At 45.5% G+C, this 14988-nt stretch overlaps 1 protein-coding gene across 3 annotated transcripts in view; it reads left to right on the forward strand.

Moving 5' to 3' along the window:
• RFX3 (regulatory factor X3) overlaps positions 1-14988 on the forward strand; it is a 263571-nt gene that overhangs the window by 77659 nt on the left and 170924 nt on the right. Inside the window, exon 1 of one of the 3 annotated variants that reach the window (XM_025206200.1) lies at positions 10177-10291. The exons of the other annotated variants lie outside the window; for them this stretch is intronic. The gene's annotated coding sequence lies outside the window, so the exon portion shown is untranslated. Of the gene's footprint in view, positions 1-10176; positions 10292-14988 lie in introns of those variants that run through there. 3 annotated transcript variants of the gene reach the window in all.

Raw genomic sequence — 14988 nt, forward strand, 5'->3', positions numbered from 1 at the left:
CCCTTTTAGTCCTCAGGCATTGCTGAATGCCCTTGCAGAGCCAAGGGGGTTTCTGAGCACTCTTACCCCCCTTGCTTCTCTCAGGGACTGTTATCCTTTGGGCCTGGAGGATCGCCCCCTTGAGGTAGGACCATCCTTCGTGGACTCCCATCTCCTCTACCTTCTGGGCCCTCAGTGCCTCCCCCATTAGTCTCCTAAGCTCATTAAAGTTGGCCCTTCTGAAGTCGAGGGCTTTAGCCTTGGTGTAAGCCCTTGACACCCTGCATTGGATAGTGAAATCCAGCAGGTGATGATTGCTATTGCCCAGGTGGTCAAGGACCTGCAGTCCCCTCACCAGGTCATCCCCTGTGGCCAGGACCAGGTCCAGCAAGGCGTTACCCCTAGTGGGTCTGTGCACTCCCTGGATAAGGTGAAGGTCCTGTGATACAGCCAGGAACCTACGCGAGTGGTCAGACCCGGCTGTCTGCGCCTCCCAGCAAATGTCTGGGTAGTTTAGGTCACCCTTGACAATAACATCCCTTGACCTAACCACCTCCATAAGCTGACTGAAGAAGTCCTGGTCTGGCTCTTCCCCCTGGTTGGGTGGTCTGTAGTAGACACTCACTGTAAGGTCCCTGTTGCCATGCCCCCCTTGTAGTTTGACCCATAGTGTCTCTGCCCGACCCTCCTCTAACCTGAAGCTAATCCTTGATGATGTGAGGTGCTCTTTGACATAGAGTGCAACCCCCCCACCTTTCCTCTCTGTCCTGTTTCTTCCTTATAGGGTGTATCCCCGAATGCCCGCTGCCCAGTCGTAGGTAGGGTCCCGCCAGGTTTCTGTGAGCCCTACTAAGTCTGGGTTCTTACTCACAATCAGGAGGCGCAGTTCCTCCTGCTTACTCCCCATACTACGAGCATTAGTGTAGAGGCACCTGAGGCCTCCTGAGGGTGCACATGCCTCCCTCTCAGGACAGTTGTGGCCCCCTTCTCCCAGGATGTTGATGCTTACCTGGGCTTCCCTTCCTCTTGTCACTCTGCATGCTGGTGAAGCATCCTCACCACTCAAAGTGGCCCCTTCCCCCAGTGAAGCTAGTTTAAAGCCTGCCGTATGAGATTAGCCAACCTAGAGGAAAAGATGTCTGCCCTTAGGGGAGTTGCGTGAATAGTTGCATGAATTGACACTGTACCATCATTCAGTCCGTGCCTGAAATTTGTTCAGGCATTTCTGCTTAAAGTCAAGATATCGGAAAGAAAGCAGGACTCTACTCTGCTATTGAATAACGCCTTTACAATAAAAATGAGGATCATGGTATGATGATGGGAGGAAATGTGTCTTTGAGTATTACAGTTGATACTGTTTTGTATGCTGGGGGGCTTGACTAGAAAAATTGGACAAAATTAGTGTTTGAAGATATGTTGGTTCCTTGACAGTTTTATTTTATGCAGTGATGCCTTTTTGATTTTAGGAAAAGAAACAAAAACAGCAGTCTCCACCCAAAAGGACATTTGCATAGGGATTGAGAAACAGACCATGTCTTTGACACCCTTACTATAGGTGATTCCATAAAGCAAATAAATAACTCTGAGGACTTGCTCAGAATGAAGTAGTAATCAAAGAAAAGTTTGGATGGTATAAGTAATGAGAGAGGATAATAATGAAAATATACCATAATTTTTCTCAACCATATGCCTACATCTAGACTACTGTCTGTTTTAGGGCAGTGATGTAAATATATGGCCTGTGAGCCAGATGTGCCCAGCTGACACATTCACACTGTGTAAAATATAATATTTCATTTTAAAAAATCAAGTCTTGAGCTCTTATTTTTGTGAAGAAATGCTTTAGAATGTGTATGACGTGCAACTGCTGTACTGACATCTTCCTGAGACTCTGTCTCCAGACATCCTGAAACAAGGTGGTGGAGTAAATTTTCCTGCCCTTGTTAATCTCATTGCGTGACAATTCTAAATCTCAATAACTCACTTCACTGTCAGTGTTTATTATATCCTTGATAAGCTTTAAACAAATACAGTGAAAAGGTTCTAAGAAGTAGATCTCATAGATTTGTAGAGTTTAACATTAGAAGAGAACTTTAGATCATATTGTCTGATGTCCTTGATATCTCAGGCAATACAATTTTGCCTAGTTACCCCTGTATCAAGCCCAGTAATTTGTGTTTGGCTACAGCATATTTTGCATTTAGTTAAGATGCGTCTACTAGAATAGCATGCAATCTTTATTTCAAGTCATTAAGATATCAAGCAGTGTTGGGAAACTCATGCATCCCCTAGTAGAGGGGTCACATGGTGGAGAAGATGATTCCCATGAGGCAGTCTGAGCCACTTCAACTCCTCAGTAGCTAAAATATGCTGGCATCCATCTGAGAAATTGACACAGATGGCTGTGATGGTAGAGAGACGGCTTAGTGCTTAGGACCTCGGTGTGGCTGGAAACCCCATGGCAAGAAACGGCATGCTGGAAAAGAGGAAGGACATCTTCATTGTCCTGATGGCTAGATGGTTGGTTCTTATGGTGACTGGACGTTCTTACGCGATAGGAGAGGATAAGTGTGAAGACTCGCATCCACACCCAGTGTGGGGTCCATATTTATTGGCAATGCCATTAAGAGTGAGACTGCAGGTGGGGTGGGGTGCCAAGAAGGACTAGTCCTGGCTTGGTACCAGGTCCTTTTATAAATGTCACACAGGAGGGTGAAGAAATGCTCCTGAGAAATGACAAGGTCCATTGGTGGTATTGGCTTGGGTGCATCAACCCCTCTCATTCCTATAGAAGTCTGGGAAGATGATGGGAAAATTAGCTGGCACCAGTGAGGCAACCTGGTTGCATTTGGAGGTGGAACATTTTGCACTTGGCTGTCTCCCCATTGCACTGTTAGTTGTTAGATACATTTTTGTTCATTGTTCCTTTTAGAATTAAGAATATATTTTGGTTGTTTTTAAATTTCCATGTTCTTCATGAGCTAGTACATTTATCTAAAATGAGTTAAAAAAAACCTGAGGGGGGAATAGCTTGACGTGACAACACTTGATAATGCAGCAGTAGTATAGTCTAGGGGAATCAGGAGAACTCCATAGTACATAAATTTCACTTAAGCAAGTTAATGTCACGTATTGTTACAACTACTATCAGAAATAGAGAATAAGATTCTTCTTTCCTTGGGTTTTCATTAGAATGGATTAGAAAGTGTGTAACATGCTGATATTTGAACCTTTTAAAGTTCTCCTTACACATTTTAATGGAAATAAATGAAGATTTATTCCATTTATGAATCCCCTAAGCCATTCAGTCCCCACAAAATCCATTTGTGATCTCAGCTAAAGCTTTTAAAATATTGATAGTGGCTTGAAATATCCACACTTCTGGTAAATGAGTGGGGCCTAAACCCTTAATTTCTGCAAACTTTAAGCTTTTTTTTTTTTTTAAGAGAGATGTCTTTAAAGATAACATCAGCACCAGATTCTTACTACTTGTCCTTAGTCTTTGTTGTGAGTAATGTGGCCAGCTGCTTGACTCACAGAATTTTTGATTCTCTAAAGCACCCACTTGAGCATGTTGTATTACTAAGAAATCTCCACTCTTGTGTTCCAGGGAGCTCCAGAATGTTGCACCGATTTCCTTCTTAGGTTGTCAGTTAGAGTTCTTCATAGGAATTGGTCAACTGTTTAAACCAGGGTTGGGCAATTATTTTGGCTGGAGGGCTACTTAACTAGTTTTGATGAGCTGTTGAGGGTTGCACATACAAAATCTTTCAGAAGATACCTTTTGAAAAACAAATTGTATACTAGAAGTCAAACCTCTACTATAACACTTAAATTTTATTTCAAAAAATAATTTTTGTTCTGATTTTATGTTCTTTTGAGTAGCGTATATAGAGTCAATTGCATATTAGCTCAAAATAAAATATTACTCTTGTATGTATGTTGTGTGTGGGGAGGTGCCCTTAGGCTAGGTCCTGGAAGCTGGTTGGGTGTGGGGGACATGTGCAGCAAAGCTCACCTGGGCAGTGCAAATGCATATATGGTCCGTCCCTCCCATCTGGCCTGCAGTGGTCCCTGTGGTGCTCTACATGGGGCTGAGCCCCACCAGTTCCTGCCTGGGCCAATCTGCAGCACTTCTGCCCACACATACCCCATGCCAGCCAGATAGCACCATCCTGGCCTCAGCCCTGGCCAGTAAGCACAGTTTCCCAGTGGAGCTGCTGGTGCAACTGTACATGAGCTGCTTGGCTCCCCTCCCCTCACTCCTGTGGCTCCTTCTCCTCCTGCTTCTGTCCCTACTGTGCTGCTCCGGGCAGCAGATAATGCGCAGAAGCCATGGAGACCTGTGTAGCAGATGCCCAGCCAGGCAGGCAGAAGCTCAAGCCGGGTGGCTTCCTCCTCAGCATGTAGGGCTGCGGTTCCAGCTCCTAGCTGCCTACTCAGCCAGGAAGATGTGTGCACTGGCCAGGGCTGGGCCATTGCTGTTGGAGTGGGGCAGGGCATGATGGTGGTGGGGGGCAGCATAAGGTGCTGTGGGCAAGAGTGGGCGAGGCTCAGCCCCTTGAAGAGTGCCATAGGGGCAGCTACGGGCTAGATGCAATCAATTGGTGTGCTCCCACCTGTGGGATAGATCCAATCAGTTGGCAGGCTGTATTCTGCCCATCCCTAGTTTAAACATACAGATTTCTGGCTTGTGCTGCTCCTTATTTAAGTTTTTAGTTCTGTTACTTCAGTTTTCATTCAGTGCTCTAAGCCCAAGAGGCCAATACCCTCTGGCTCTTTGCATCTTTCAAAATGTTATGTTCTTTTAAGCTGTTCTTAAAAACTTTTCTTTGTTCTTACTCTCCCTCTGTGTTAATGTATATAAGTAAATATATGCATTGTAGGTGTTGCCAATAACACTTTAAGCCCCTAGGGCGAAAATATGTTCTTTTGCTGATGTTACAGTAAGTTCACTGAGGAGCTCTTGTACATTTAGGCTGCTAGTTAGAACATTCTTCCTGAATTTCCTATGTTGCAGTTTAATACTGGTGGCCCTTGTTCTGTTCTATAGCCATGGGAAATATACTGTGTTTACCCAAATCCAAGACGACCCTGAGTTTGACATCTCCTACTAATTAAATTGTAGAAATGGACAGTTTAATAAATTTGTTATAATTTTCCATGTCTAAAATCTAATTATTGGAGGGTCATCTTAAATTCATTTCTTCTACACTGCAGTGGGTCAGGCAGCAGTAGGTGACAAGGTGGTGGTGGTGGGACAGGTGGCAGGGGAGTTGTTACCTGACCCCTGCCACTTGCTGCCTGATCCCTCCACCACATGCCACCCCTCCGGTGCCTGCCTCCCCTGCCATTTGCCCCCTCCCACTTACTCCCCTTGATGTCTGTCCTTCCTGACAGTGCCTGCATCCTCTGTCACCTGTCTCCACCTTCTGTCTGTGCCACATGCTGACGTCCGCCCCACCAATTTGGATCTCCTTACTGCCTGCTCTCTACAGTGTGCCCCCGCCCTCCCAGCATTTCTTTACCTTTTCCTTGCAGCTCTGGCTGGGGTCCTATTTCAGCCTGTGGCAGGGAGCACAGAGCATGTGTTGTCTCTGGCCCCAGCCCAGCCATGTAGTAGTAGCAGCAGCAGCTTCAGCCCTAGTCCAGAGTCAAGCCCACAGCTGCTGCTGCCACTGCATGGCCAGAATGGGGCGAGAGGCAGCACATACTGTGTGCTCTCTGCCTCTGGCTGGAGCTGGGCTCCAGGTGAAGCTTCAAAAGTAAGGTAAGAAAGGCTAGGAGTAAAGGCTGGTGGGGGGAGGGAGCAGAGTCTAGAGGGACAGGTGGTGCATGGGGGGACAGTGGCTGTGGGTTCAACTCTAACCCTGGCGTGGTCAGATTTGCAGCTGTGGTCATAACCATTCTTCCTCCTCTCCCACCACTGTACTCATATCTAAGACCAAGGGCTCTTTCCCCCCATGTTGAATGTGGGGGAAGCCTTATTTTAGATTGGAGTAAATACAGTAGTGTATCACCATCCTCTTTCTGACCACCCTTTGGGTATTTTGAGACTTTTATCAAGTCCTTCCGTCAGTCTTCTCTTCTCCAGACTACATAATCTCAGGTCTTCCAGCCTTCTCTCATAAGTGCTATTTCCAAAACCTGTAATCATTTTTGTTGCTCTCAGCGGGACTCTCTAGTTTGCCCAAGTCCTCGAAGTTCGGTGCCCTAAACCTGACAATTCTCTAGGCGATGCCACAACAGTACGGAGTAGAGTGGAAGAATCATTTGCACTGACACTTGCAAGTGACTCTTGTTAATACACTATTTTGTGTTGGATATTTTTTGCAGCAAGTGTGTGCTATTAGCTCATATTCAATTTGTTCCGCTAATCTCCAGGTTCTTATGACAGGGTGTAAAGACCCTTTCAGGATTCAAAAGCCCTGCCTGGCAATGAGGCACAGCTGGAGGGAATCAGAACCCTATGGGGATTCCCAGCCGGGAGTGCTGAACATAAGAATTGTCACTTACTGAGTCATATCAAAGGTCCATCTTGCCCAGCATCCTGTGTCACAGAGAGGATGCTGAAAGGGAGAGTGAACTGGATATGACCAGGGTTTTTTCCGACTGTTCTTCTCTCACTTGCAGCCCCCAGCATTTTGCAATTATTGGGTGAGCAATTATTTTGGCTGGAGGGCTGCTTAATGAGTTTTGGTGAGCTGTCGAGGGCCACGAGGATACATACCTTGTCAAACTGCTAAGCCCCGCCCCCAATAGGTGTCCTGCCCCCTGGTTGCCATCTTGGGACTGGAAGTCCCACCCCTTATTCCCTGAACTTTGCCACCAGAAGTGCCTCCCCTTGCCCTGGAAGTGTTCCTTCTGGTGGGGGGATTGTGGAACCAGAAGTCTCACCCTGTCACATGGTTCATGACCTAAAAAGGCTCACCTACCCAATGCCAAACCTTGCCTCGCTTTCCTCCATGGTTCCAGAATTCCTTGCCCCCATCACATGGTCCCTGACATCAGATAGTCTACCTCTTGACTTGGAAACATTACCCCTCCACAGGGCCTGTCCTCATGGTACGTGGCCTAGCCCTGGGGCCCCAGAAGTTCTGCCCTCTAGGCCACAAGGCACAGGCAGATTGCCAGGTACCTGAGCTATCCTGTTAAGCAGGGTAGATTTTAGTTGTGAAGCAGGTTGCTTATATTTTTGTTCTGCTTAAGCTTAACCAGAGGACCAGGTTGTGGCCCCATGGGCACCTGAGAGGTACTTCTCGTAGAGGTCTCGTAGAGGATCAGGGATCATATAAGGGGGCTGAGCATTATGAGCACCACCTAGCCTAGGTCAGGGACCCCAGGAGGCTGTGGTATATGAGCAGCCTCACCTGAGTCAGGGACCTCCAGGGGCTGAGGAGCAAAAGAGCAGCCTTTTCTGGGTTTGGGACCCCAGGGAACTAAGCAGGGCTTGAGAAGGGCTAGACCAGGGCAGGGTGCTAAGCAGAGCCTGAGAAGGGCAAGACAGTGGACCTAGGTTGAGGGGGCATAGTCAGAGGAAAGGGGCTGAAGCCAGGAAGGTTGAAGTCCCAACCAAGGTTGAGACCTGAGCGGGGCCAGGTGTTGCACTGGGGCCATGGGGCCCTTCTGAAGTGATCAGTTACCATCTGCAAAGCACGGACCTGGCTACAGGGGAGGACAGAGGTAACAAATACCTCCTGTTAGGCAGCTGGTTTCCTGAGACACTAATAAGGCCAGGAGGGTTGCAATTTAGTACCCAAAGGGGCAAGACTAAGGGGAGCTTGGACTTATTCTGGTACCTAGAGTAGCCCAGAACACTATTGATATCCCAACAAGGTGTGGCAGTTGAGGAGTGGAGGCAGTTGCGTGGTCACAGTTGCCCTTGGGGCCCAGGTCCTGCTATACTACGTAACTTAGTTATGAGCCTCTGATAAGGGGCCATTGTTAAAAGCCTTTTGGAAGTCCAGATATACTGCGTCAACTGGATCGCCCCACTCCCCTTGCTCATTGACACTCTCAAGGAACTTTAGTAGGTTGGTGAGGCATGATTTCCCTTTGACAAAGCAGTGTTGATTGCTCTCCAACAAGTCATGCTCATCATCGTCATTAAAAAGGGCCCTGGCTGAGAGAAAGACAGAAGTTTGAAGGTGGTTACTGTTACATGGAGAAGCTGGAGAACTGTTATGACTTAAACTGAAAAGTACCATGTTGTTTTCTTTCTATTTCCTTCATTCAGGAGGCATGACCAGCTCTCAGTCCTCTTCTGCAGTATTCCAGCCTCAACAATCACTCCCTATGCTGCATTTGTGCATGTAGTTGTTTTATCCTAAGTGCAGGACTTGGCACTTGTACTTATTAAATTTCATTCCACTTAATTTTGGACCATTTCTCCTGTGTATTAAGGTAACTCTGAATCCTAATTCTAGCCTCCAAAGTGTCAGTAATTCCAACTAACTTTGTTCCAACTGCACATTTCCCAAGTGTGCATTTAGTCCCATCCTCCAAATCATTAATAAAGATATTAAACAGTATCTGCCTCAGGACACACTCCTGAGCATATCTACTTCATACCTCCTCTATTGGACATTAAGCCATTGAAAACTGCTCTTTCAGTGTCATTATCCAGTCAAGTACATGCCCAGCTTGCGGTAGCTTTATCTAGACTGTATTTCCTTAGCTTACTGTGTACATGGTAGAAGTTAGCTAGAGGCAGCCTGGCAACCAAATTCTCCAGAGGTTCTGTGTATGCCAAATGTGCCTACACAAAAAAGCCATGGTAATGTTGTACGGATATCCTGCATTCTGGCACTTTCTAACTTTTTTTTGTTTGATTTTTCAGTTAACATTCTCTTTTAACATAATTTTCTTATATTATGAAAGTACTGTGCTTAAGGGTGAGTTACTGTGTTTTCTTAAATTTAAGTCAAGCCTGAATTTAAGACAACCCCCCAAGTAACTAGATTCTATATATGGAACATTGTATAGATTTGTTGTTATTCTTCAGGTGTAAAATCTAATTATCGGAGGCTTATTTTACATTTGTCCCCTTCCCACTGCTAAAGCAGGAGGAAAAAGCAGGTTGGGTGGCCCCCTTGCCCTCTGCTCCCCCTTTTTCCCTCTGCTGCAGCCTTCCTGTCCTGTCTCCCCCACCACTGGCACACCATTATCCCCCAGCTCCTCACAGTCTCTGCCCCTCTCTCCCCACTCCTCACAGTCTCTGCTCATTCCCCCCTCCTTGCTCCCTGCAGTTTCTGCTTCTTCCTCTCCCCCCCCTTAACTTTCTGTCAGATGCTTCTCGGTTTCTGTTCCCTCTAGGAGTACAGCACATGGAAGCTTAGCCCTTGCTGGACCATGCAGCAGTGTCGGTGCTGCTGTTTGGCCAGGCAGGCAATACAGCAGTGTTGGCACTGCTGATTGGCTGGGTAGGCGGCAGAGTGTCCATGTGTTCTGTGCCTAGCAAGGAACTAGTGTGTTCTGAGGAACATGTGTTCTGTGCCTAGCATTTGAACTAGAGCCAATCTGTGCCTGACACTAAGGGGAAGGGGCATAGTGAGGAGCAGAAGCTTCAGAGGGCAAACGGAGGATAGGGAGCAGGAGGCGGCTGTGGCTCAGAGCCAAGATCAGAGCTGCAGTTGCTGCCCGCCCCTTCCACCTCTGCTTTGTGAGCGAATCTAAGATGAGGGGCTTTCTCCTCATGCTAATTCAGGGGAAAACCCTTATCCTGGATTCGAGTAAATACATAGAATCATAGACAATTAGGGTTGGAAAGAGCCTCAGGAGGTCATCTAGTCCATCCCCTGCTCAAAGCAGGACCATCCCCAACTAGATCAGTCCAGCCAGGGCTTTGTCAAGCCAGGCCTTAAAAACCTCCAAGGATAGAGATTCTACCAGCTCTCTAGGTAACCTGTTCCAGTGCTTCACCACCCTTCTGGTGAGTTTTTCTTAATATTCAACTTAAACTTCCCTTGCTGCAACTTGAGATCATTGCTCCTTGTTCTGTCATCTGCCACCAGTGGCTGCATCCAGACAAGTGTGGCTGTGCGATGCCACATGCCACACGTTCAGTTGTTCTCTATACTGCAAGGGAGCAGTGCAGGGTTTTTGTTTTTGTTTTTTTTAAATATTTTGATACAGGGTTTTTTTTTGGACATTCAGGAGTCAGAAAAACTTGTGAAAGAATGATGCACACGGGGGCAGTGTGTGCTGCTCAGAAGCGGAGCCTCGCTGGCCAGAGCTGTGCTGTGGCTGTTGGCCAGGCTTCACACAGCCGAATCGCTGCTGCTGCAGCCGCGAGAGGCCCCCAGGACTCCAGGTAAGGCTGCTGGGGCCAGCCCAGTGCTGGCCCCAGCCTCCCCTACCCTACCTGGGGTAGCTTGCCATGCACCAGAGGTTGCAGGGCACAGGCATTCTCCAGGGGCAGCTAGCAGCGGTACATGGTGTGCCCCAGCTAGTTCTACCTGGGGAATCAAACATCCACGCATGTGTGGATGCGACCACTAAGAACAGTTTAGCTGTATCCTCTTTGGAACCCCCCTTCAGGTAGTTGAAGGCTGCTGTCAAATCTCTTCTCAGTCTTCTCTTCTGAAGACTGTAAATAAGCCCAGTTCTCTCAGCCTCTCCTCATAATGCAGTAGATTTTGTACTTAAAACAGGATTCAGCCACTACCTGTATGAAAAATAAAGCATATCCTTCTTGTTCTTACTGTTTCAGTACAAAACAAATTTTCTGAGGATATGTAGCACTGTGTTAACAGATTTTTTTTTTTAATTAAAAAAAAATGTGTTTGACTGATCAGAATGATCACGCACAAGACATTCTCTGGCTTAGGATAAACTGTTCAGATACTGTTTTGCAACTGAAAATAATACCACCTCCTGTTGCAGCTCTGAGGACCACAGAGTTGCATGCCATGTCTCTGGGTTTGGAAAGCTGCCAAGTAAAAAGACTGATTGGAGAGGAAGATTGATAGTTTAATATTTTAGCTGGACATAACAGGGCTGCACACTTCCTGCTCATTACCAATAGGACCTCTCCCAGCATTGTACAAATGGAGGGAGTCTGTGCAGAGGGAGCATGGGGGAGATGTTTAGTTTTTCAGGAGGAGGGCCATACTGTAGCTGTAAATCTCTATTGGAAATTAATTAATAGAGAAATGACTCAAAACTATCTTAAAGTCTTGAGAGTGATTCCTGATTTTCTGTTTTAATGCCCAGTCTGTCTTTGCCATGACCAGTGACAGGAATGTGTGGCTCCTGGAACAATTTCAGCAGCTATATGGAGTGTCCAGATCTGGTTACCAAGAGTCTGAAACAGAAGGAATTTTTCAGCATGAAATGAAACTTTAAAAATGTGTGAAGAATCTTATTTCTGAGAAGGCTGAATATAAAAAGGAAAGTATGATTTTGTGCCCCCGATACACTACCATGAGGTAATTTAGGTCCACAAAATTAGCAGCATTTCACAACTCATGGTGCTATATCTAACCTGGAAGTATCTATAACCAGGGATCCTGGTTTTCTCTGATTTAAAAAAAAAATCCAAAAAATCCCCAATTTTCTGATTTAAAAAAACCCCAAATCCAGGGGGGGTGTGGTGTTGGGGAGACCCTGCACCACTGTAGCAATAATTGTTGCCAGTCAGACTGATCTGTGCCGGTAGCCACCAGGGACTATGAATGCACAGGGTAAGACTGCTACCCCCACCCTTCCCAAACCCTCCTTTTTCCCAGCAGAGTTTTGCCCAGGGTACAAAACTCACCAGTTCAGGGGTAGGCAACCCCAGCACACCTGCCAGAGCATGGCATGCAAAGGCATTTTGCTTGGCATTTGTGCCACAAGGAAGGGGCCACGGCTATGCTTCCACAACAAGGATTGAGCCCATCATGGGTCTCCGGTTGTCCGCCCTGGCATGCCAGCACCTTGCAAGTTGTTGCAAGGTGTTTTTGGCACTGCCCAAAAATGTTCCCAACCACTACATTAGTTACACTTCTGGAAATGGGAACTGCTTTGTAGGGATGAAATCTTTGAACTAAATGGTAACTTTCCTAGTTTCTTTAGCGGGAAAGTTTTTCTTTCTTAAAGTTTTTCAATTTGGAGTCAAGTTTGATGGAAGAATTCAACAAATCACAAAACTGTCTTGTAACTTTAATGCATTTCTGGTACTTCTGCATTCTTTTAAGTAAACAGTCCACTTAAACATTATTCTCACAGTTTTCTTATGAGCTAGGCCTTCCACTTGAAATGTATTAATGTTATTGCATTTTTAAATGGAAGTAGTATTCTTAATCTAATTTGCAAGAAGAAAAAATGAGTAAAATTCTTTTGTCTGGAAAAAAAAAATAAAGCTACATAGGTAATCTGTATATGTTGCCTGTACCAGTTAATCATTGCCAGTGTTAATCATTACTATCAGCTACCTCAGGAAAGTGCCTACAGAACAATCTATATTTTACCTTCATTCAGTTACCACTCTCTGTTTCAAACCACTTCAGCACAAAAGGCTTAGGTGCTTTAACACAATTATGGGGAGTATTAAATCTAAATATAAAGGTAACACATTGTTTTTAAAAGTTCTTCATGAATTCATATATAGAAAAATCCTTTGTTCTTATAATGTTCTTTTGTAAACCATTTGTAAATGAGCACAAGAATGTAGTTTAAACTGATTTTTTTTGTTTATAGTTAGGGTGACTATATGGAACAATATGAAATCTAGGACATGCCCTCCTCCCGCCCCCACCACTCAAGTCAGTGGTGTTGCGGGCAGGGCTTTGGAGACCTGTGGTTCAGCTCTGGTATTACTATTTAGGCAGCTAAGTGTGTCAATGGCCTGTTAATGACCCATTGTTCTTTACAGGTGTTAACAATCATCTCCCCTTAATGGTCAGTCCACTAATCAAGCTAACCTATTTTTTAGGGCAATTCTGCTGGCTGCTTGGGCTTCCTATTTCATTGCTCATGCTGCTTCACTTACCTGCCCTGCACCAAGGACACTCATTTTGATTTTCACTGGCTGGTCAGGGCCAGCTTCTGAAATATGGGACTGTCTCAGCCAAAACAGGATGTTTGATTGCCCTATTTATAGTAAAAGGAAAGATGAATTAATTGCTTTATAATACCATTTTGTTTTTTGTAATAAATGCTTATTTGGTTCTTAATGCCATTGAAATACGTACAGCTGCATATTCTTACAAGTACATTTTGTACATTTCTCTTGAGTATGGGTTATATGCAAGTTTTGGCAAGAAGTTGTTCTCCGTATTTTTTTCAGTTGATGGTACTGTTTGTGTTTTTAAGGTTCTTTTAACTTAGTTCTGAATAGCTCTTATGAGCTTGTAAACAAAGAATGGATGACTTTTGCTTTTGCAGGCAGTAGAGCTACTAACATTATTAGACTTCTTCATGCTCTGGCTGCATCTGCATCTCTCCTTCCTCATCAGGGAGAAGCAGTCTCAATAGAACAGCTAAGTAGGGGAAGTAGAGGACTGGAATACAAGGCAAAACTTTGGAATCCTAAAAGAACAAATATTAATACAGAAATTATTTTATTAACACTTGAGAAGCTTACTTATCAAAGGAGTAGATGGGAAGGTTAGGAAACAAGTGAGATAGCTAAAAATGAGAGCAATCTAGCTGGCTATGAAATATCTGAAAGATTGCATTATCTTTTTCATGACTGACAGTGACAGTTGTCTTATAAATTAATTTTGAATACAAGAATCTTCTACTCTTTCATAGAATCATAGAAAGTTAGGGTTGGAAGGGACCTCAGAAGGTCATCTAATCCAATCCCCTGCTCAAAGCAGGACCATCCCATTCCCTAACTAGATCATCCCAGCCAAAGCTGTGTCTAGCCGGGTTTTGAAAACCTCCAAGGATAGAGCTTTCACCACTTGTCTGGGTAACCTGTTCCAGTGTTTTACTACCCTCCAACTGAGAAAATTCTTCTTAATATCTAACCTAAACTTCCCTTGCTGCAACGTGGCACCATTGCTGCTTGTTCTGTCATCTACCACCACTGAGAACAGTTTAGCCCCATCCTCTTTTGAACCCCACTTCAGGTAGTTGAAGGCTGCCATTTAAGTCCCCTCTCAGTCTTCTCTTCTCTAGACTAAATAAGCCCAGTGTCCTCAGTCTTTCCTCATGAGTCATGTCCCGCAGCCTCCTACCATTTTTGTTGCCCTTCTCTGGACTCCATAACCTTTCTGTAGTAGGGGGCCCAAAACTGAACATAGTACTCCAGATGCAGCCTCAGAGGCAGCCAAAAGCAAAGCACAAGAGCAGCCAGAAGCATCCACCCACCAGGTAGTATGCAGCCACAAAATGCCAATGTTTTGTTCTGCGGACTCATCACAATAGAAGGCAACTCTGGAGCTGCCACAGTGGAGCTACAGCTGCTGTCAACCACTGGGACATCCAGGAGTGAGCCAACCCTCAAAGCCGGGGAAGCCAGCAGGCTGACAGATTAGCGGGAAAAACAACAGAAAGATGCTGACATCAAAAAAGTGACATGGTGGAAGAAGCTCAATAGCAAGTTTTCTGAAGAGGGGCACTGTTATCCCTGCTTAAAGTGATACCAGGCAGTGTGGCCTGAACTAAGCATTAGGCAAGGAGTCCTAGTATGAAAGCTTCCTGGGTCTGCCCCAGGACCCAAGTGCATCCAACTAGTGGTACCAGAGCAGGAGTTACCTGTCACAACCCAAAGTTGTGAGTTTTTGTTTTGTGTGTGCTTCGGCACTGCTAAATTATGTTCCCGCTAAATTGCAGCTTCTTTGCACGGTGGAGTTTTCTGCTGTAAAGGAGAACCCCGGTGCAAGGGAGAATTTCCCGCCAATTTGTAGCTTTCTTTGCATGGTGCATTTCTTTTGCATCTCAGAAATGCACAGTGCAAAGGAGTTCCCGCCATTTGTGCTTTAATTCAAGCCCCCATTATTGGCTTGTGTTAAATTATGCACACGTAGCGGCTAGCAAATGGGTTTTTTGGTGTATTAAAAGGGTTGGGGGGGTTCC

This window comes from Alligator sinensis, unplaced genomic scaffold, assembly GCF_000455745.1.
Source record: "Alligator sinensis unplaced genomic scaffold, ASM45574v1 scaffold392_2, whole genome shotgun sequence".
In the NCBI taxonomy this organism is placed as follows: domain Eukaryota; kingdom Metazoa; phylum Chordata; order Crocodylia; family Alligatoridae; genus Alligator; species Alligator sinensis.